The sequence below is a fragment of the Molossus molossus genome, unplaced genomic scaffold (assembly GCF_014108415.1).
Source record: "Molossus molossus isolate mMolMol1 unplaced genomic scaffold, mMolMol1.p scaffold_m16_p_11, whole genome shotgun sequence".
Taxonomy (NCBI): Eukaryota; Metazoa; Chordata; class Mammalia; order Chiroptera; family Molossidae; genus Molossus; species Molossus molossus.
In genome coordinates, this window is record NW_023425346.1 from 67309471 (window position 1) to 67331837 (window position 22367).

Sequence of the window (22367 nt, forward strand, 5' to 3'; positions counted from 1 at the left end):
GCTGCTTGGCACTGGAGCGAGGGCTGGAGAGGGGGCTTTCTCCAGGACAAACGTGCTGTCAGAGGACAAACGTGCTCTGTTCCTTTGGTGAGCCCTTCCCTGGGGCAGCAGACAGAAGCCATATCTGGGACTCCAGCAACCTGGCTCACACTGGTAGCCCCGCCCTGCTGACTCCCTGAGGCCCCGCCCCACCCAACTTTCAAGCCCACCCAAGCTGTTGCCACTTGCTTAACCATAGGATTGGCCTGTCTTGGATCCTGCTTCAGGTTTTTTCTAAATTCTTTCAAACAAGCAGCATCTGGTCTCAGCTAGCCCCATACCACTCGTTAAGTAATACACAGAAACAAACACAGGAAGGCAGTCAAAATGAGGAGACAAAGAAACAGGTCCGAAATGAAAGAACAGAACAAAACCCCAATAAAAGAACTAAGTGAAATGGAGATAAGCAACCTAACAGATGCTGAGTTCAAAATACTGCTTATAAGGATGCTCAATGAACTTAGTGAGAAACTCAGTGAACTTAGGGAGGGCCTCAAGAGCATAAAAAAGGACCAGTCAGAAATGATGGATGCACAGTCAGAAATGAAGGAGGCATTAACTGAAATAAAGAATAATTTACACAGATTCAATAGTAGAGTACTTAAATCCAAGAAGCAAACCATCGATTTGGAATGTAAGGAAGCAAAAAACGCCCAATCAGAACAGCAAAAAAATGAGAATAGTGTAAGGAGTCTCTGGGACAACTTCAAGCGTGCCATCATTCACATCTTGGGGTGCCAGAAGGAGAAGAGCAAGAATAAGAAATCGAAAACCTGTTTGAAACAATAATGGCAGAAAACTTTCCTAACTTGGTGAAGGAACAGACATACAAGTCCAGGAAGCACAGAGAGTCCCAAAAAAGATGAACCCCAAGAGGCCCACACCAAGACACATCATCACCAAAATGCAAAAGATTCAAGACAAAGAGAGAATCTTAAAAGGAGCAAGAGAAAGGCAGCTAGTTACCTACAAGGGAGTTCCCATTAGGCTGTCAGCTGATTTCTCAAAAGAAACTTTGCAGGCCAGAAGAGAGTGGCAAGAAATATTCAGAGTGATGAAAACCAAGAACCTACAACCAAAATTACTCTATCCTGCAAAGCTGTCATTCAGAATCGATGGCCATATAAAGAGTTTCCCAGACAAGAAGAAGTTAAAGAGTTCATCACCACCAAACTGTTATTATATGAAATGATGAAGGTTCTTTTTGAAGAAAAAGATAAAATATATGAACAAACAAAATACCAGTGAATACATATCTATCAACAATGGAATCTACAAACAAAATGAACAGGTAGAACAGAAACATTCTCATAGATACAGAGAACATTTTGTTGGTTGCCAGATGGGAGGGGGGTTGGGGGAATGGGTGAAAAAGGTGAAGGGATTAAGAAGTACAAATTCATTGCTAGACTGATAAACCTAAAGGGAAAGGGGTTGGGGGCGGGGGGGGGGGGGAGAAATAAACCAAAGAACTGATATGCATAACCAATGGACACAGACAATAGTGTGCGAAAAGGCAGGAGGAGGGCGGGAGTGGGGAGGAGGGGGTCAATGGGGGAAAAATGAGGAACATCTGTAATACATTCTACATTCAACAATAAAGATTTTAAAAAATAAAAAGAATTGTACAGATACATAATGAGGCAAAAGTATAAAGTTCTGTCTTCTGAAAGACATAGTCCCTCCTCCACCATTTTTGAGATTTTGCATTCCCTGTGTCTAACTTTGGACTCTAAATCTGTTTTTGTTTTTATTACATAGGTTTCAGGTGTATGATTCCATAATGCATCATCTATATATTGTATCATGTGCTCACCACCCCAAGTCAAGACTCCTTCGATCACCATTTATCTCCCCTTTACCCCCTTCTACCTCCCCCCACCCTCCTTTCTCTGTGGCAGTCACCACACTGTTATATGTGTCTATGTGGTTTTTTGGGGGAAAGGGGTTGTTTTTTCTTAATCCCTTATGGACTCAAAATTTGGACTCTGCAACTCTTTATATGGGGCTCATATTTCTGCTGCCATCATTGAACCAGATTTAAATACATAATACTATAATCATATTTCACAAATATTTATTCAGAATCTACTATGTACACGAGACTGCTGAATGTTGAAAATACATTGGTGAAGAAAGTAGACAGAGTCCATGCCTTCAGGGAGCTTAGAGCTTGGAGCATAAAAAAGACATTTAAAAAGTAAACAAATGAATAAATATAAAATCATGAAATGAAGTGAGAACTCTGACGGAAAAGAGCTGAGTGGCACAAGAAAAAACAGCAGTGGGTTGTACTTTAGCCAAGGGAGTCAAGAAACACCTCTCTGGAGAGGTGAAATACAAAGAATGCTAAGGATTAGGCATTCATGTAAAGCGGAGTGGCCGTGCAAAGGTCCAAAGGAGACCAAAGAGGTAACCAGGAACAAGTTCATTCAGGTTTCTGTAGTCCTGCATAAGACTTGGGATTTTATTACAAGTAGAACTCTTGAAAGGGTTTTGGCAAGGAAGTGACATGTTTGTTTACATTCTAAAATAGCAGTTCTGGCTGCTGTATAATAAAGAACTAAACAGAGGAAACAGTGGATTCAGGGAGACCATACGGGGGGATTATAAAGTGCCCTTGTAAGTGCTAGTAAATGAGTGCAATAAGTGGTTTGTGCAACAATATATAAATAATAGCTGACACATGTGAACCATCTTTTGAAATCTAGAACTAGATTCATAGCTTTAAGAGGGTGGGTGTTGCCCTGGCCGGTTTGGCTCAGCGGTTAGAGCATCGGCCTGCGGTCCAGAGAAACCCGGGTTCAGTTCCCGCTAAGGGCATGTACCTCGGTTGCAGTTTGTCCCCGACCCTGGTTGGGTCGTGCAGGTGGCAGCCACTCAATGTGTTCCTTTCACATCGATGTTTCTCTCTCTCTCTCTTCCTCTCTCTCCCTCCCACTCTATCTGAACAAAAAATGGAAAAATGTCTTCAGGTGAGGATAAAAAAAAAAAAAAAAAGAGGGTGGGTAGGTGGGTGGGTGTTAAAATTTCATATTAAGTCCTTAGACTAATATCTGAGATTCATTCACTAAACTAAAAGATTATATCATGGAATTAAGGCATAGATGGAGAGAAGAACCCAGAAAAGGAGAACAAAGAACAATCAATCCAAAGAAACGATGAAATTATAGCACTTTGCGCCAGAAGGACAGCAGGAGACGTGAAGAAATCATGAAATAGAACTCTCGCTGGATGACATGACGCAGACCCGGACCACGCAGCATTGGTCCATCTGGAGCTCTGCACTTTCTCATCTCTAAGATGGGCAGCCACGGGGGTTTCCCGATCACGGTGGTGTTGTCAGAATTAAATAGCTAATAAATATGAGCACCTGGCTAATAAATACGAACTGTAGCTGGCTCAGAACACATGGAAACTTTGTTAAAATAAATGGGAGTAAAATGTCAGATGTCCCCATGCTTTGTTTTGGCTTTAAATAATAGCAATTTCATATGGCAATCTAGGAAAATTAAAGTTAATATTTATAACATCTTTTCCATGTAAATTTTGTTGGTTTATGTGATCTAGTTGCCCTATTTTATTAACTTTTATTTTTTATTAGTTTTTTATATACACTCAGTAACCTCCTTTAGAAATTGTTTAATCATTCTGTGGTTCCCTACTGAGTTTAATAAGATATTTACTCTTAATAATGTAATAATTCTAGATAAAATAGTATCAGTAGTTTGAAATTTATTTTCTAAGTTAGTAATATGTTTAAATCTCTATAGAGCGCTTTTGCGAGGCCAGGATCAACTTAGAAAATAATCACCTTTGAGATGATGAGTAAAGGTCTGGAAACAGACAAAAGGAAAAAGCATCTTGTACTTTGAAATGTCTTTGGAAAGTCAAAAAAGGAAGTATTTTTATTTGAAGGATGATTCATACTGCTCTTCCAGTGATTACAAATACAGTAGAAAGTATTGCATTACGTATCAATACCTAAACTGGAAATCAAAGAGCTACATGGAGCCATAAGTATTTGCAATATATAATATATTTTCAGTCATCGTGATGATAAGATTAGACATTATGTTTTTATTCCTTTCTTTGTTCAGTAGTTAAATGGTGAAAATAGTTATCACAAGGGATTAGGGGTTGAAATCTCGTAATTGTTACTAAATCTTAAATCCTCTTCTAAACTTGCATTTGCTCTTATGGCAGTTTTAAAGAAGTACCATGTGAACTCTCTCCTTTTCACATAACTTCCACTTATTCTTGCAATTTTCTTTGAATAATTGTTAAGTTATTTTAAATGCACGCAGACTTCTTACTGGGTACTAAAATTGTGTACCAGCACTAAGGATAAAATTAAATGACTCATTTTCTTTGTGATAAAAGCCAAAAAGACCGTCTGGCCAGTGTGGTTCAGTGGTTGAGTGTTGACCCCTGCACCAAGAGGTCGCCGATTCAGTTCCCACTCAGGTCACATGCCCAGGTTATGGGCCAGATTTCCAGTGGGGGACATGCAGGAGGCGGCCAATCAATGTTCTCTCTTATCAATGTTTCTATCTCTCCCTCTTCCTTCCTCTCTCTCTAAAATCAATAAAGGAAAAAAAATTTTTAAGACAAAAAAACCTTTTCTTGTTATTGTGTTGTAAATTCCAGCAAATAACTCTAAGCCATTTATTGATTTTTTTCTTCTTTCAGATATTCACATTCCAAGCTATTGTACAGTAAATGAACTGGTAACTTTTTTCAATATACTTCAAAATTTTGTTTTAAATTCCCTACAGCAAAGACAATATTAGCTATTACCTAGCAATGAAGGAAGTCAGTTTAGCCTTTCTAGGGTTTAACATTGAAAAGAACTCCAGAAACACAGATTAAGAACATCAGTAAATCTAAAACATCAATGTGAGAAAACATGCAGGTATGTGACAAAATGTTACTGGTACAAGAGAAAATCAGGAAAATGCAGTAAGTTTTTAATAACACCACACTTACACATTTTAATGTTCTGTCCTGTACTCCGGCACTATATCCTTCCTACTAATTCGATGTTAAAATTCAATTCCTTTATGAAACAGTAGTAATATGTAGTCATCATTTTGTAATGTATACATATATCATTGTATCAGTACATATATCACATGTCAATATATCAATGACATCAGAATATCATTATGTTGTATACCTTAAACTTTTACAATGTTGTATGTCAATTATATCCAAATAAAACTGGGGGTACCCAGCCAGTGTGGCTCTGTGGTTGAGCATCGACCCATGCACCAAGAGGTGGCCGGTTTGATTCCTGGTCAGGGCACATGCCCAGGTTGTGGGCCCAGTCCCCAGTGAGGGCATGCAGGAGGCGGCCGATTGATGTTCTCCCTCATTGATGTTTCTATCTCTCTCCCTCTCCTTTCCTCTCTCTCTAAAATTAATAAAGAAAAAAAATTTTTTTTAACTAGAGGTTAAAAAAGAAACTTTAATAGCTCTTTGCTGCCTTCAACACACTTTCCCACCCCAACAGCAGCCTCTACAACCTGGCCTTACTACACCTGTCCACCTACTCCTTCCTGCTCCAGTGGGACAGGTGGGCTCATTGTCTCCCACATGGACTATCCTTTCAGCTCTAGCCTTTGACCCTGGTCTGACAAGAGAGGAGAGGAGAGGAGAGGAGAGGAGAGGAGAGGAGAGGAGAGGAGAGGAGAGGAGAGGAGAGGAGAGGAGAGGAGAGGAGAGGAGAGGAGAGGAGAGGAGAGGAGAGGAGAGGAGAGGAGAGGAGAGGAGAGGAGAGGAGAGGAGAGGAGAGGAGAGGAAAAAAAAAACACTCTTTCCCTAATTTAAATATGTCTACAACTAAAAAAATCTATTTATTCCAATAAATAATGGCTCATCCTGTTTGCTTGTTTCAGTTCTCCTCTAGAATCAAATTCCCTGAATTCCCTTCCTTGCTGAGTCAGCCAATCAATCTTCTTAATCCTATTGTCTTGACTATTTCCAGTAGTTTGTGCGTATTCTCAAGAAGGCTGCCTTTGAGAAGAATTTTATTAATATAAATTTGAACTGGGAAAAGCAAAGCCAGATTTCTTAATCCAAGTGTTCACATATCTATTATTTAATTTTAAAAGGTGTCTAGAGAGCCTAGATTTTGGTTTGTCATATACAAATCAGCTTGACAGATAGATTAGTATTTTGTATGCTTAAAGACACTAATTAATGAGCCATGGATGCCCATGAAATTGTTATTAATATTTCAGGACAGACTGAAACTAAAACCAACAGCCTGGTGGCCATATTTAAGATAACAATCATATCCAGTTACTTTTCTCACCATTTCTATCCAAACTCCTTAACCTCTTCTCATTGCCAGAGTATTTATTAAACACCCACCTCCACGTCAAAGACCACAACCATTTCCATGCAGAACAGAGTGAAAGAATATCTGCTAGAGTGTATGGTGGGTCCTTATTGCCAACCTAAATTCATTTAACATCTATACCCATTCGATATCTAACTTTTTGATAAGGCATCAAAATAACTTAAAATGATGGGAAATGTGTGGTCCAATAATGTCTGAACAAAAATGTCAATTTAAAAAATAAATTTAGCCCTGGCCAGTTTGGCACAGCGGTTAGCGCGTGAGCCCTTGGCCAAAGGGTCATGGGTTTGGTTCTGAGTCAAGGGTACATACCTGGGTTGCAGGCTCAATCCCTAGCTCTGGTCAGGGTTGTGCAGGAGGCAACCAATCGATGAGTCTCTCTCACATAGATGATTCTCTCTCTCACCCTCCCTCCCTTCCACTCTCTCTAAAACTCAATGGAAAAACATCCTCAGGTGAGGATTAACAAAGAAATAAAAATAAAAAATAAAATACATTTACTTTGAAGTGCCACTATATCTAAATTTCAAGTCAGAACACCTGGATTTGAGCACACCCAAGCTCATACCCTGTGGCAATGTGAATGTGTCGCCTGACCTTCTTCCAGGTTTCAGTTTCTTCATCAGTATGTAGGAGGGAAACGAAATACCCTTCAAAAGTCGTTTGAGGATTAAATGAGAAAATATCTCTGAAAAATCTTTGTAATATTATTACGTTACTATAGGGAGGTCTCAGACTGAACAAGGCTTCGTTGTACTAGCGCTCAAGTATTGTGACTATAAACCAAACAGAAAAAAAAACAGGAAAGGTAAGCTGCCTGCCATCCAAATCCTTACTAATATAAATAAGAACAGAAAACATCTTGTATGCCTTTAAAACCTGCCACCATTGTTAATATTTCAAGTGACAGAGAAGTATTTTTATTGTACAAGTTCCTGCTGACTGCTAATAAAAATATATTACGTCTTATACCATGCAGTTTGACTGACAGGTCAATTTTCCCTTTGGCTAATACAAAGTGAACTACTCAGCAAATAATCATACACCATGTGCATGATTTAACTTTAATATAAAATTAAAGAGATTTATGTAGAAAGTAAAACAAAACAAAACAAAAAACTAAAAACTAATTATATGTGGTTTTTATGAAGTCTCCTTGGCATGAGCCATTTCAGTAGATTGATGAAGTCAAAAGTCAATTTGCAGTAAGCTGAGAGGTGAAGAGCACACACTGAAATCACACGCGTCCCTTTCCCGAAGTTCCACAGAGAGAGCGGAGGCGGCTGTGCTGGAATCTAAAGGCACCGCAGAGACAGGAAGGGGGGAGGCAGGAAGGAGGCCAGAGGGACAGGGGAGGGACAGAAGTTCAAAGGGAGTCAAAGGGAAGGGAGAGATTGGCGGGCTGGGAAGCCAGTGTAAGTGAAAGGAGAGGGAATGACAACAGCAAGAGCCTGGCTTTTGCTTCAGCCCAGACCTACAGATATTTTTAAAATGTGATTGTTCATCATTTGAAAGGGACTGTGTCTTTTTCATACTGCACCGCTTAGTAAATCACAAGGGTCTCTCCTTCCTGAAGTAACAGTGGCGATGTCAGCTGACGCTCTTGTCATCACAGGCTCCCCAGGAGCCCGAGGGTTGTTCCAAGGTGCCCCCCCCACGGAGCCGCTGGCAAGAGGCTTCAGCCCCGGCCATGGGGCCTCTCCACAGGGCTGAGTGCCCCAAAGCACAGCCGCTGGTTTCCCCCAGAACAAGTGGTCCAAGGGAAAGAGGCCAAGGCTGCAATGTCTTCTATGACCCAGTCCTTAGAAGATACACATTGTCACTTTTGCCTTGTTCTATTAATTAGAAGCGAGGCTCTAGGAGAAGGGAATTCGGCTCTATCTCTTCAAGAGTCAGAGTTTGTAAAGAAATTTTACACCACGACAGACGGCAAGGGTAGAAACAGGAGACTAGGTCGGAGGCTAGTGCGATGAAAGGCGATAGTAGAACAGGGTCGGAGCAGTGGAGATATTAAGAACTGGGTGGATTCCTGATTATATCATGAAAATAGAGCCAGCAGGATTTACTGAGGGGTGAACAAGATGAGGCTTACAAGAAAATAAGAGCAGTCAAGAATTGACTATAAGTTGCTTGGTCTGAGCGCCAGAAGGGTAAATTACCATTAACTGGGATAGAACGCAAAGGTAGCAACTTTTGGGAATAGTATAAGCAGTTCAATTTTGGACATTTTAAGTAGGACTTATCTTTTAGACACCCTAGTAGAGATGTCAACTGGGCAGTTGAATGTATGAGTATGAAGTTCAGGAGAGAAGCCAGGGAGGAAATATAAACTTGTTTAAAAGCATGAAAATAGATGAAATCACCCAAAGAATGAGTACGGATACAAGAGGAGATGGTTTGGGACTGAGCCCTGGGGTGCTCCAACATTGAGAAGACAGAGAGAAAAAGAAACTAGCAAAAGAGACTGAGAAGGAGTAACAATAAGATAAAATGAAAAGTGTGCTGTCCTAGGAGAAAGTAAAAATGTGTATCAAGGGGAAGGGAGTAATTTATCAACTATATCTTAGGCTGCTGCTAAATCAAGTAAAATGAGGACTGAGAATTGACCATGGAATTAGGAAGGTGCATTAGTAGCTTGGTCCGTGTAGTTTCACTGGGGTTCTGGAGACCAAAGCCTGAAAAAGGTGAGCTTACAGAGAATGGAAGAAAGATCTATCCTTAACATTTGAGAAACCAGGGCACAAGTACAAATGGAGGCTAATATAATTCTCATAATTTTAACTAGTAATTAAATCTTTTTTTTTTTTGGTACTTGCCCCTAGCGGGAATCGAACCTGGGACTCTCTGGTCCGCAGGCCGAGGTTCCAACCGCTGAGCCAAACCGGCCAGGGCTAAATCTTTATTTAGTAAAGAAAATGAAGTCTCAGAAGTTTCCCATGATCTATTCAAGTTGTGGGTTTGATGAGAATACTTTTCTAGCTTATTTTGTTTTGATCAATAACTAAATCATCACTAAGAAAAAATTTATAATGTCTTATTTATGCTTTTTATGTGGTTCATGCTCAAAAGAAACTTTTGATTTGTTTATAGATATTAAAAATTTAAGCAGACTACCGCTTGTAAATTTTCTATTCATTTTTTCCCCCAATTTTCTTTCCAGAGCTTCAGTTTTGTTTTGTTTTTTTATCCCCACCCGAGGACATTTTTCCATTTTTTCTTCAGATAGAGTGGGAGGGAGAGAGAGGAAGAGAGAGAGAGAGAAACATCAACGTGAAAGGGACACATCGAGTGGCTGCCACTCACACGACCCAACCAGGGCTGGGGACAAACGGTAACCGAGGTACATACCCTTAGCGGGAACCAAACCCTGGTCCCTCTAGACTGCAGGCCGACGCTCTAACCGCTGAGCCAAACTGGCCAGGGTTCCAGAGCTTCAGTTTTGAGGGAAGTACTTTAAAAGTAAGACTCCACTTTTATCTATTTTTAGTCTATCTATTTTTATCACAGTTTTGACCTACTCATCCCCAATGATTTAAAAAATTAAGAAGTAAATGTAATTGTTTTCACAGTGTTCAAATGTGGATATATTTCTACCAAAAATGGGAATTAAAAAGTAAATGTTAAGCCCTCACTAGTTTGACTCAGAGGTTAGAGCTGGCCCAATGAGTCTTGGGTTCGATTCCGGTCAAAGGCACATACCTCGGTTGCAGTTTATCCCGGGCCCTGGTTGGGTCCTGCAGGAGGCAGCCAGTCAATGTGTCTCTCTCACATCAATGTTTCTCTCTCTCCTCTCTCTCTCTATTTCTCTCTACTTCTCTCCCACTTTATCTAAAGATAAATAGAAAAATATATATATTTTTAAGTAAATGTTAAAAAGTTGAAGAATTATTCCTCATATATTTTTAAATAGTTTTTCTCTTAAAACATTCAAGAACAATTTCTTACAACTAAAAGGCAACTATTAATGGAATCAATTTTAAATCAAAATTATTTAAATTCAATAGTGTTTATTTTTTTAATTTAAAATTATTAAATATTATGGAAAAATAAAGTCATTCCCAATTCTAACCTTTAGGCTATCTAATTGCCAATGTGATATCATACTTAATACATATCTAAACATAAATACATACAAATTTTAGAATAAAATGAATGTTCACCATTGCAAAGTAATCCTCAGCAACCATGTGCTATCATGGAGAGTACACCACCACCTCCCGAGGACTCTCAAGTCACACATGAGAACACACAGTGAAACAAGAAAACGACAGTGGGCATCTACTGCAGTCAGGCCATCTGATCGGAAGGACTGACATGGTCATCTGTCCTGCTCACTCAAGTATTTCCACTGCTCACATTCTCCCCAGGCCATGAAGCTGCTTCCTTTCCAATGTGAACAACAAAACACACAACCTTCACAGCATTTTGTTTCAAGAACTTTGGGCAAAGGAGCCCGGCCAGTGTGGCTCAGTGGACTGAGCGCCGTCCCATGGACTGAGAGGTCCCCGTTCGATTCCCAGTCAGAGCACATGCCCAGTTGAAGGCTCGATGCCCAGTAGTGGGGTGTACAGGAGGCAGCTGATCAATGTCTCTCTTTCACATCGATGTTTCTATCTCTCTCTCCTTTCCTCCCTCTCTAAAAAAAATCAATAAAACAGATTTTTAAAAAATCAAAGAAAGGTCTAGCCTAAGATGGAAAAATCATCTCTAGTTTTGGCAGACAACTATTTTCTAGTTAAAGACCTTTTCATTTTAATATTAAACCCTCTGTCTTATTTTCTTTTCATTCCTCTAGAGGGGTTCATTTATATAATTGTAGCATATTTACCATTAGTTTTTACAGAAGAGAGCTCTGCAGTTTTGCATATATTCTGATCTGTGGATATAATAATGCAGAACTTTTTAAACAGTAAACATCTAAAATTTAGCTTTTTTGAAAGAAAAAAAAAAATCTCTTCCAAGAAGTTGGTGCATTTTTTTTTCAGTCACAGTATTCCATGCTTAAGTCTATGAAAGGCTAAAACCTCCATTGAGCACGTGATGAAACTGATCCCAGATGCTTTTATTTCACTGCACGCAACCTGAAAATGAACATGCTCTTTCATTTGGGAACAAAATTCAATTATAAAGAAACAGAAAAATGCAATCTGAGATCAATAGCCTATTACAATGCTAGCATGAAGGATAATTTCAGCTCAGTTAATTCTACTGAAATATGTGGCTATATACTGTTTATTTGCTTGTGCGTTCCTACATGAGAAGTGACATATATTTAGTTTAATTTTATTGGAATGTGAAGGGTATATGTAGAAATGAGTAGTGTTCAAAAAAAGCGTAATAGAAAATTCAAAATCAACAAGCTGAGTCAAAAGAATAAAAGATGATCTCAGGCCCTGGTCGGTTTGGCTCAGCGGTTAGAGTGTTGGCCTACAGTCCAGAGAAACCCGGGTTCTGTTCCTGCTAAGGGCACGTACCTCGGTTGCAGTTTGTTCCCAGCCCTGGTTGGTCGTGCGGGTGGCAGCCACTTGATGTGTCCCTTTCACATCGATGTTTCTCTCTCTCTCTTCTCTCTCCCTCCCACTCTATCTGAACAAAAAATGGAAAAATGTCCTCGGGTGAGGATAAAAAAAAAAGAAAGATACATAGTCTCCTTAAAAATACAATTAGAATTTTAATATTTAATACTCTCATTTTAATAAACATATTTTTTGAAAGTTAATTGGTAAGAAAACAGAAATACACTACATCTCTGAGCTGGAAATTAATTTTAAAGATATGTATTTCAGTTTCATAGATTTGGTTTTAAGGTGGAGTCTTACATAAATCATGTAATTCACTTCTGTGATTTCACAGATGAACAGACATAGGTTGAGAGAGATTGAGTGAATTGTTAAAGTCAATCATCTGGTTAGTTGGGATAAGAAGCTTCCAGATTTGAAATGTATCTGACAGAACTCGGGACATTCTATCCCAACTAATGGCACATTGGCATAGTTCCATATTTTAAGCTGAGGAATTTGAGAAAATGCAGGTTGAAATAAATTTCTAGGCCCAAGATGAAGCCTCTTCTACCTGGGATGCAACCAAAACTTATATTCCTTTCACGTCCCTGTAAATGATCTGCTAGACCAGAAGTGCAGCCTGCGCCCACTTTCTTAGCTATCCGTGTATTTGTTTAAATATTTTACTTACAAGAGGTATTGCCTGCTTGTAAATAATTTGAATGACAGAAAGGCTTACTGTGTTATTTCAAAAACACTTTCCATTATGCAGCTTCGTTTTCTCTTAAACTACATAATATCCAGTTTTACAGCCTTCTCATTTTCTCTCCATCTTAAATGCTGACATTGATCAGGTGCTAGCTTTCAGTCAAACACATTGTTTTGGTGTTTGTAAAATAAACGTATTCCCTAGCTAGGACATCATTCTGACTATAAACAGTGACATGGAAAGTAAAATCCAGATTTCTGACATCAGCAATGTCTCCAGCTATTCAATTTCTTCACCTTCTCTTACCAAAAAAAAAAAAAAAATCATCAACAGGAAGAAGAAATAAGAATGCCATCTGGATCCCTAAATCCCTCCATGTCCTACCAAACACAAAATTCTCCAGAAATGTCTTTCAGATGCCTTCTATTTTTCAAGTCTACGATAACAGTCGCTGGGACAGTTTTGCAGAGGCAGGGAGACGGGCCCTCTGCGTCAGAATCACCACAGCAGGATGCTGAAACCCTACATTACCCACCTGGCGTCCAACCTTCCTGCTCAGAGTGCCTGTCGTTAGAGCAGCCGGAAGGTGCAGTTTTAACAAGCTTCTCCACGCCCCAGCCTGTTCCAGGGGATTCTTACCCTCGTTGTCAAGAACTAGTGTGGTTTGGTAAGTCGTGGCTGCTGTCCTCACTGTCTCCTATGCCCTGGTCGAGACAGAGCACAGTACCATAATAAAATGGATCAGAGGACTTCTTCGAGACTCTTCTCTCACTCCTGGAAAAAAGCAATAAACTTGATTTTGCAATAAACATAAATTTGATTTACCTAGGAAGAATGAAGCTAGCACAGGTTTCTGCATAAGGTCACTCACTTTTTGTTTTACATCTGTATCAACCAAAGATATTCCTCAGGTCCTCCGGAAATTTCTCTCTATAAACTGCCCAAGAAATAACTCTGTCTCTTCACCTTTCCCAGAGAACAGAGTTCCCTTCCAATGTACTTAGCCCAGTCCTCGTCCAGTTGTTAATTGGATGCTGTCTTTAGCAAATGACAGTTAACCTCTGCTTCTTAGACATATTCATACAACGTTCAAGTTGAACTCTATTAGAAATAAAACAAGTTGCACAGTATATTAGAAAGTCGTAACAGCCATGGAGAAAAACAAAGCCAGAAGAAGGATAGGGAATACCAGGTTAGCGGGCAGAGACTGCTATTTTCTTTTCTTTTTTTTTATCCTCACCCGAGGACATTTTCCCATTTTTTTGTTCAGGTAGAGTGGGAGGGGGAGAGAGGAACAGAGAGAGAGAGAGAGACATCGATGTGAAAGGAACACATCGAGTGGCTGCCACCCGCACGACCGACCAGGGCCGGGGACAAACTGCAACCGAGGTCCACGCCCTTAACGGGAACCGAACCCGGGTCTCTCTGTATCGCAGGCCGACGCTCCAACCGCTGAGCCAAACCGGCCAGGGGGAGACTGCCATTTTCAATATGGCAGCAGGGACGGCTCCACTGAGAATGTGACATTTGATAAGTAAAAATAAAGGGTGAGAGTCTGTCATGCAGATATTAAGGTTAGAGCTTTCCAGACAGAAGAAACAGCAAATGCAAAAGCCCTGAGATCTGAATATGCTCAGTCTGTTGTGTGGCTGAGCAGAGTAAGCAGGGGGAAGGGAAAGCAGTTGATGAGGTGTAAAGGTTGGGGAGAGATGGCAGGAAGGCTACGTGGGAGCATGGACCAGGGCAAGAATTTTAGGTTTTAAAACTCTGAGGGAAATGGAACCACTGGAAGGTTTTGAGCAGAGGAGTAACATGACCTCACATTCAAAAGCACCACTCTGGTTATATAAGAATATATGCTAAAGAAACAGAGGTGGAAATAGCAAAAAAAAAAAGTGGTGGTGAGAGAAACTGGATTCTAGGATTTGCTGGTGGGTTTTATGTAGCTTATGAGAGAAAAGGAAGGGTCAAGGATAACCCTAAGACTCTTTGGCCTGAACAACCATAGAATGGAGTTATCTTCAATTGAGAAGGTTTCATTTGGACATGTTAAGTTTGAGATGTGTATCAGATATCCCAGTGGGTTTAATGAATAGGCAATGTACTAGAGCAGTTAGGCATTCATAAGACAGTTTCACTTTGGATTTTTAAAACTGGGAGATAGCAGCATAGGAATGATATTAAAAAGCATGAGGGAAGGGACTGGGGGGGATATAGAATAGGATAAAGGGGGGATAAATGGTGATGAAAGGAGACTTGATGTGGGGTGGTAAACACACAATACAATATACAGATGATGTGTTATAGAACTGTATACCTGAAACCTACATGACTTTATTAACCAATGTCACCCCAATAAATTCAATTTTTAAAAAATGATTTCAGGTGTGAGAATAATAATGGACATTCCTAGTGCCCTAAGAAAATAAAATGGAAATTCCGGCTCAAAAAAACCCATGAGGTTAGATGTGATCACAGACAAAATAAGTATAGATAAAAAAAAGAAGACACTCACGGACTGAACTCTTAGATCTCCAACACTGAGAAGTTGGAAAGATGAGGAGATACCTACCATCCTTTTGCTGGTCTCCACCGTGAGATGTCTGGTGTGATCCTTGGGTGTGCCAAATTGTAGGACCCAAGAATACGACAGCCATTATCTTTGCTCAGTCATGATTTAGAGCAACTCCATCACCCACCCCATACAACCCTCAGTGACTCAGCCCCCAGTCAGACCTTTCTTGCTGTGGAGATGTCATGGAGCCTGGAGGCAAGTTCCACTGGAGTTGGCCATCCCACCACTGCAGCAAACCACTTAAATTCCCAGAAAGATCCCTTTCAGACACAACTGTATTGTGGGAGCAGAAATGCTGCCTCAGACTCACCTAACTATCCACCTGTGTCAACCATGACCCTCAGTGTTGACAAAGAGCCAACCGAAGTGGCAGCCTCATGCCAGCATTCTAAAAAGAGAAAGGAACAAAAACTACTTTATATTTTGCTTTATTAAAACTTGACCAGCCTGGAGAAGGGGAGTCAGACACCCATGTATAATTACCTTTCTCCCACATATGCTGCAACCAGAAGAAACAGGCTTTCCACTTTCCTCTGGCAGAGTCTTCCCCAGCATGCTGTCCTCCTCCTCTTAGTTGGAGTACTCAACCCAACTGCTCAGCCTGAAGAGTCCAAGGGTTACTTTTGCTATATGACAGAAGAAAAGGTGTGACCTGAGTCTTCTTGGCACAGTTATAAATAACAATAGACTTGGATCAACTTGGAACTAGGAATTACTAAAGATGAAAAGATATTGGTTTAATTGCCCAAAGATATTATCCCTTCCCCACGAATTACTACTTTCTCTTGTGCTGTGCAATTTGAAACTGAGTTTAAAAAAACAAAAACAAAAAAACCTGACTTTCCGGCCTGTGGTCCGGAGAGACCCGGGTTCGGTTCCCGCTAAGGGCACGTGCTTCGGTTGCAGTTTGTCCCCGGCCCTGGTTGGTCGTGCGGGTGGCAGCCACTCGATGTGTCCCTTCACGTCGATTCTCTCTCTCTCTCCCTTCCTCCCTCTCCCTCCCACTCTATCTGTACAAAAAATGGAAAAATATCCTCGGGGTGAGGATAAAAAAAAAAAAAAAAAAAAAAAACCTGACTTTCCATAGTGGTTTGTCATTAAAAGGGTAACTTTTTCAAATCAGTATTTTATTCTATGCTTGTTTTAGTTGTTTATGTGTTGTGGTCATCACTGTCTTTTTGCTTTAATTGTGCATTGAGGTGAATTCCCAAAGGGCATACTTTTTAAAAATAAAATCAATAAATAAATATGCTTTACTGCTACCTAAATTGTAAACCCAAAATATTATACGAAGTGATTATGTTGAGATTATGTATGCATTCCTTTTAAAGGTCACTCCTCTAAATTGAATGTTTTCAATCAAACTGACATTGTCTGTGTTTTGTTCATCATTGTTTAACCTCTAACGACCTGTTTTCCTCTTTGGAGAAGAAAGCCTCATTTATTCACATTAATACACCCAGACCTGACAGCCAGTGCTGTCAGGACTTCAATGCTTATTAATACTTAAGTACCACAACCTTCCTGAGAACTTCACTTCTTTTCGTATAACACACTGAAAACAGTATATGAAAATATAGCTTCACCAAAGAGGCTTACTTTAAAGTTAACATTGTACCTAATGCATTAAAAATGTCTGCTTCATTGATTGTTCCTCTTCAATTCAAGGTTTAATAAACTAATTCATTAATCACAGAATTGGTTTATGAAGGAGGAAGTCAATTCATTTGAGCTAAATGTGTTTTTGTAATGTGAGAACATGAACTTTTGGGGGCTGAACTACAAATGCATTGGATATTAGGTAGAATGGTAAGATAGATAGTAATATTAGTGTTTTATAGTGGACAAACAAGTTTTAAATTGTATAGCAGGAGAAATGTAATGATATTGCATCTATAACACCCCAAAATTTTATATTTCAATGTAGTTCTTATATCGTATTAGAGGAATTTTTCTACTAATAATTTGTGCTTTATTTTTTTTTATGCTTACCCAAGGATATTTTTATTGATTTTAGAGAGAAAGGGAGAGAAACAGAGAGAGAGACATTGATGTGAGAGAGATATATTGATCAGTTGCTTCCTGTACGCACCCGAACAGGAATCGAACTTGCAACCTACGCATGTGCCCTGACTGGCAATTGAACCCCATAATCTTTTGTATACAGTACAATGTTCTAACCAACTGAGCCACCCAGCCAGGGCTGTGCTTCATTTTATTTCACATTGAGCATAGAAAGGTTTTGGAAAATATTTTCCAACCTAGCCTATTGATGATAAACATATAATGACAATTAAAACTGTTTTACATTTATTAAGTTCTCATCTTCTTCTAAATGTCTTCAGGAACATTAATAACTGATGGCCCTTGCCGTCAGATAATCCCATTTTCTAGTTTTCTGGGACCAGTGGTACCTACTCGATAAAAGCATGTCTTTTGTATACAATAGAGGAAAGACAGCCTCTTCAATACATGGTGTTGGGAAAATCGGACAGCTACTTGCAAAAAAATGAAGCTAGACCACCAACTTACACCATACACAAGAATAAACTCAAAATGAAGAAAAGAGTTACATGTGACTTGTGAATCCATAAAAATCCTAGAAGAAAATGTAGGCAATAAAATTTCAGACATCACACACAACAGAATTTTCACTGATACTATGCCTAAGGCCATTGAAACAAAGAAAAAAATCAACACATGAGACTAAAACTAAAAAGCTTCTGCAGAATAAAAGAAACAAGCATCAAAATGGAAAGGGAACCCACTATATGGGAGACCATAATTACCAATGATATATCAGATAAGGGGTTAATTTCCAAAGTATATAGAGTACTCATACAACTCAACAAAAGGAAAACAAAGAACTCAATTTAAAAATGGGCAAAGGACATAAATAGACACCTCTTCAAACAGGACATACAAATGGCCAAAAGACATATGGAAAAATGCTCAACATCACTAATCATCAGAGAGATGCAAATGAAAACAACTATGAGGTATCACCTTATACCTGCCAGAATGGCTGTCATCAACAAATTGTCAAACAAGTGCTGGTAAGGGTGTGGAGAAAAGGGGACTCTAATACACTGCTGGTGGGAATGCAGACTGGTGCAGCCACTATGGAAAACAATATGGTATTTCCTCAAAAAATTAAAAATTGAATTGCCATTTGAACCAGTGATCCCACTTCTAGGAATATACCCTAAGAAGCCTGAAACACCAATCAGAAAGAATATATGTACCCCCATGTTTGTAGCAGCACTATTTACAATAGCTAAGATCTGGAAACAGCCCAAATGTCTTTCAATAGATGAGTGGATAAAAAAGCTGTGGTACGTATACACAATGGAGTACTATGCAGCTGTAAGAAAGAAAGATCTCTTATCCTTTGGAACAACATGGAGGGACCTGGAGAGCATTATGCTAAGCAAAATAAGCCAGAGAAAGACAAACAACGTATGATCTCACTTATACGTGGAATATAATGAACAAAACAAACTGATGAACAAAACAGACCCAAAGACATAGAAGTAGGGTACAGACTGAAAAACCTCAGAAGAAGGGGATGGGGGTGGGGAGGAAAGAGATAAACCACAGAACTTATATGCATGTATGTGTAACCATGGACATAGACAACAAAGCTGGGGGCAGGGGGTGAGATTGGGAGGAAGGTGTCAATGGGGGAAAGAGGAGAAATATCTGTAACAAAAATAAAATTAATTAATTTATTTATTTAATTTAATTTTTTTTAAGCACATCTTTCACTGTCCTGGATTCTATTTAATTAGAGCGGATATTTAGTGAACACCTACTGAACTAGGTAATGAAAGAAATAGGTTTTGGTTTTTTTTTTCAATTTGCTTTCAGTTCTCAAGGATTTTAAGACCTGTCATCCAAGAAGCCAACACATTTAACCATTAAATAATAATTGTAAGTATTTCCATTTGAGTGTTTCAAAAACGTATAAGCTGTATCCACAAGTGACTTCGTGTGCCGGTCCCACTGTACAAACACATAGAAACAGATACTGCTCTGGACGGGCAGCTGCCTCAGCAGGGCCTGCAGAACCGACTTGAAACCACCACTGGGAAGAGCATAAACTGGAGAGTCAGAGCTGGGTCTCAGTCAAACTCTGCTCCTTACCACTTTGACGGCCCAGGGCAAGCTGCTTAACTGTACTGTCTCAGCGTCCGTACCTGTAAAATGGGAACAGTTATACCAAGGTTGCTTAGGAATAGTGACAGTTTCTGTGAAGTGCCTGCGTGGCAGGTGCTCAGTAAAACATTACTTGAAAGATTCCACTCCTATTCTTCAGGAATAAACAATTTCCTCTATGTGTTATTCAACTGATGTTCCCTTTATATAAATTTCATCCTGTTATATTGTATGTATTTTTTAAAGCTACTTCAAATGTTTTTGGATAGGACCACATATAAATATAGACATACGTACTTGCATAATACAGATATTATATTTCCTTCTGACCCTTCACATTCTAATCCCTGTAAAAATATTTTCCCTCACTTTGGGACAAAACTCCGTTTTACACAGACTTTGGTTTTCTTTTCTTTTCTTTTTTTTTTTTTTAATTTTTTTCCCCATTGATATTTTCTTTTTTTAGAGAGAGTTGAAGGGAGGGAGGTAGAGAGAGAGAAAGAAACATCGATGCTGAGAAAGACTCATCGATTGGTTGCCTCTCGCACAGCCCTGGGTCAGAGCCAGGGAAACCTGCAACCCAGGCACGTGCCCTTGACTGGAATTGAACCCGGGACCCTTCCGTCTGTGGGTCAATGCTCCAACCACTGAGCCAAACTGGCCAGGGCATCTTTATTTATTTTTTTTTCTTTTCTTTTTTTAAAGGTTAAAGCAGCCAGACCAGTGTGGCTCTTACCCTCTCCCTTCCTCTCTCTCTAAAATCAATAAAGAAAAAAAAAATTTTAATAAATAAAGGTTAAAGCAGCATCCATAAGTTCAATAAAAATATATATAACTAAATATCTCTACCTTTAGCAGGATGCAAAGGGCCTTGTAGCTGAACAGTAATATAATCAGCATCTGTGGCAGCAAGGAACTAAAGCCAAAACTTTAAGGATATTTTTAAAGGTTTAAGTCTTCATATTTTTTGTACTATCACAGAATTACAAACCTCGAACTTCTATTGCTCTAAAAACACTAGGGAAGGTGGCTCAGAACACTTAGCAGAACGCACACTTGCTCCTTGTTCTGATCTGCAGGCGCCGGTGCTTCTCCAGAGCCTGCCTGTCACTCTCCACCGGCAAGTCTAATAGCACGTTGAGTGCAGAGACTAGAAAGGGAATAAAATGTTTTAAACACATTAAGATTTATCCAACTCACTAATATAATTATTTTTTGAAGACTGACCTCTTTATGAAGTATTTTTAAATACATAATGCTTTGGAATACCCCACTAATAGAAAGCCTGCCTTTAAAAATACTAAGACCAGCTTACTAAACAATTGCTTACATAATATTTACTACATGCACTGTTCTAAGCCCTTTATATAATTTGTGATACCTTGAATTTAATTACCTGAAAGATGTTGTAACTCTTTTTTTAGTATCTATATATATTTCCAGGTAAACATACTTTGAGTAACTATATTTCAGCGTGGGCCACATATCAATTATCAGTTGTCACAATAACGCTGCATAAATCATCCCAAAACGTAGAGTCTTAAAATAGCAACCATTTATTGTTTCTCCTTCGTCTGTCAGGAAACTGCTGATCTTGCCAGGCTTAGGTTGATTCAAAATACCTGGGATGACTCAGCTTTGTTCTACCCACTGTGGGTGAAGCTAACCCAGACTGGCTCTTATACAGATGGCAATGTTTCAAGAGAGAGAAAAGAGCACAAGGCTTCTTTAGGCTTAGACTTGAGACTTGTACACTATTATTTCCATTAATTCCATTGGCCAAAGTAACTCCCTAGGTCATCCCAGATTCAAGGGGTAAGAAAGTGGACTCCACTTTGTGATGCAAAAAGCCGCAAGGTCACACTGCAAGGGGACATGCACGCAAGGTGAATAATGGCTTCTTTGTGACTTATCTACCCTTTCACACACTACTTCATTTGTACTATTCTGAAACCTTCTAATACATAGTTCATTCCCAATTATTTCCAAGTATATATGAAACATGCAACAAGAGAGACTATATTCAAGGCCATAAAACAAATCTTACCCAATTTAAAATAATGGAGATCATAAAAGTACATTCTCAGAGGATAACAAATAGAAATCAGTAAGAGAAAGGTACCTGGAAAATCCTCAAATACATGGAAAGTAAACAACACTTTTCTAAAGAACTCATGGGTCAAAGAGGAAGTCTAAAGGGAAATTTTAAATTATTTTTAACTAAGCAAAAATTAAAATACAGTAGTCTGCCTCTTATCCATGAGGGATATGTTACAAAACCCTCACTGAATGCTTGAAACAGTGGATAATACCGAACCCTATACATGCACTATGTTTTCTCTAAAGCACACATACGTATGATACAGTTTAATTTAGAAATTAGGCAAAGTAAGAGATTAACAACAATAACTAATAATAAAATAGAACAATTTTTTAAAGAGGGAGGGAGGGAGGGAGGAAGAAAGACAGAGAAACGTCAATGTGAGAAAGAGACATCATTCAGTTGCCTCCCTCCTGTACGCCCCCCACAGGGATCAAACACACAACCACACTCCAACCAACTGAGCCACACCAGACAGGGCTAAATTGTTAAATAGAACAATTTAAACAACATGCTATACTGAACATTATGTGAATGTGGTCTCTCTCTCAAAATATCTTTTTTTTTTTTTTTTTTTTTTTTTGCCTTTATTGATTTTAGAGAGAGAGGAAGGGAGAAGTAGGGAGAGAGAGAAACATTGATGAGAGAGAACATCAATTGGCCACCTCCTGCATGTCCCCCACTTAGGATCGGGCACTGGGGATCGGGCCCACAACCTGTGCATGTGCTCTGGCCTGGAATCTAATTGGTGACCTCTTGGTGCACGGGTTGACGCTCAACCACTGAGCCACACTGGCTGGGCTCTGTCAAAATATCTTATTTTACTAAGCTCACCTTTTCACTGAAAGGAACCACTTGACCGCTTCTCTCAGCATACCCAATTGCCAGCAGCCCCCTTCTTCCTCCCTCTTTGGGGC

The 22367-nt window shown here is 39.4% G+C and overlaps 1 long non-coding RNA gene across 3 annotated transcripts; it reads right to left on the reverse strand.

The window, feature by feature from the left end:
* Positions 1 to 13157: 13157 nt before the first annotated feature.
* On the reverse strand, positions 13158 to 20493 carry LOC118625765. Of its 3 annotated transcripts, none has more exons than XR_004958718.1 (6): positions 20341 to 20493; positions 19338 to 19390; positions 15675 to 15817; positions 15502 to 15579; positions 13488 to 13717; positions 13158 to 13390 (listed from the first exon to the last, which is right to left on the reverse strand). It is a non-coding gene; the product is annotated as an uncharacterized LOC118625765 (long non-coding RNA). The 3 variants fall into 3 exon arrangements; XR_004958719.1 differs by having other exon boundaries at positions 13158 to 13408; XR_004958720.1 differs by lacking the exon at positions 13488 to 13717.
* Between the last annotated feature and the right edge of the window lie 1874 nt (positions 20494 to 22367).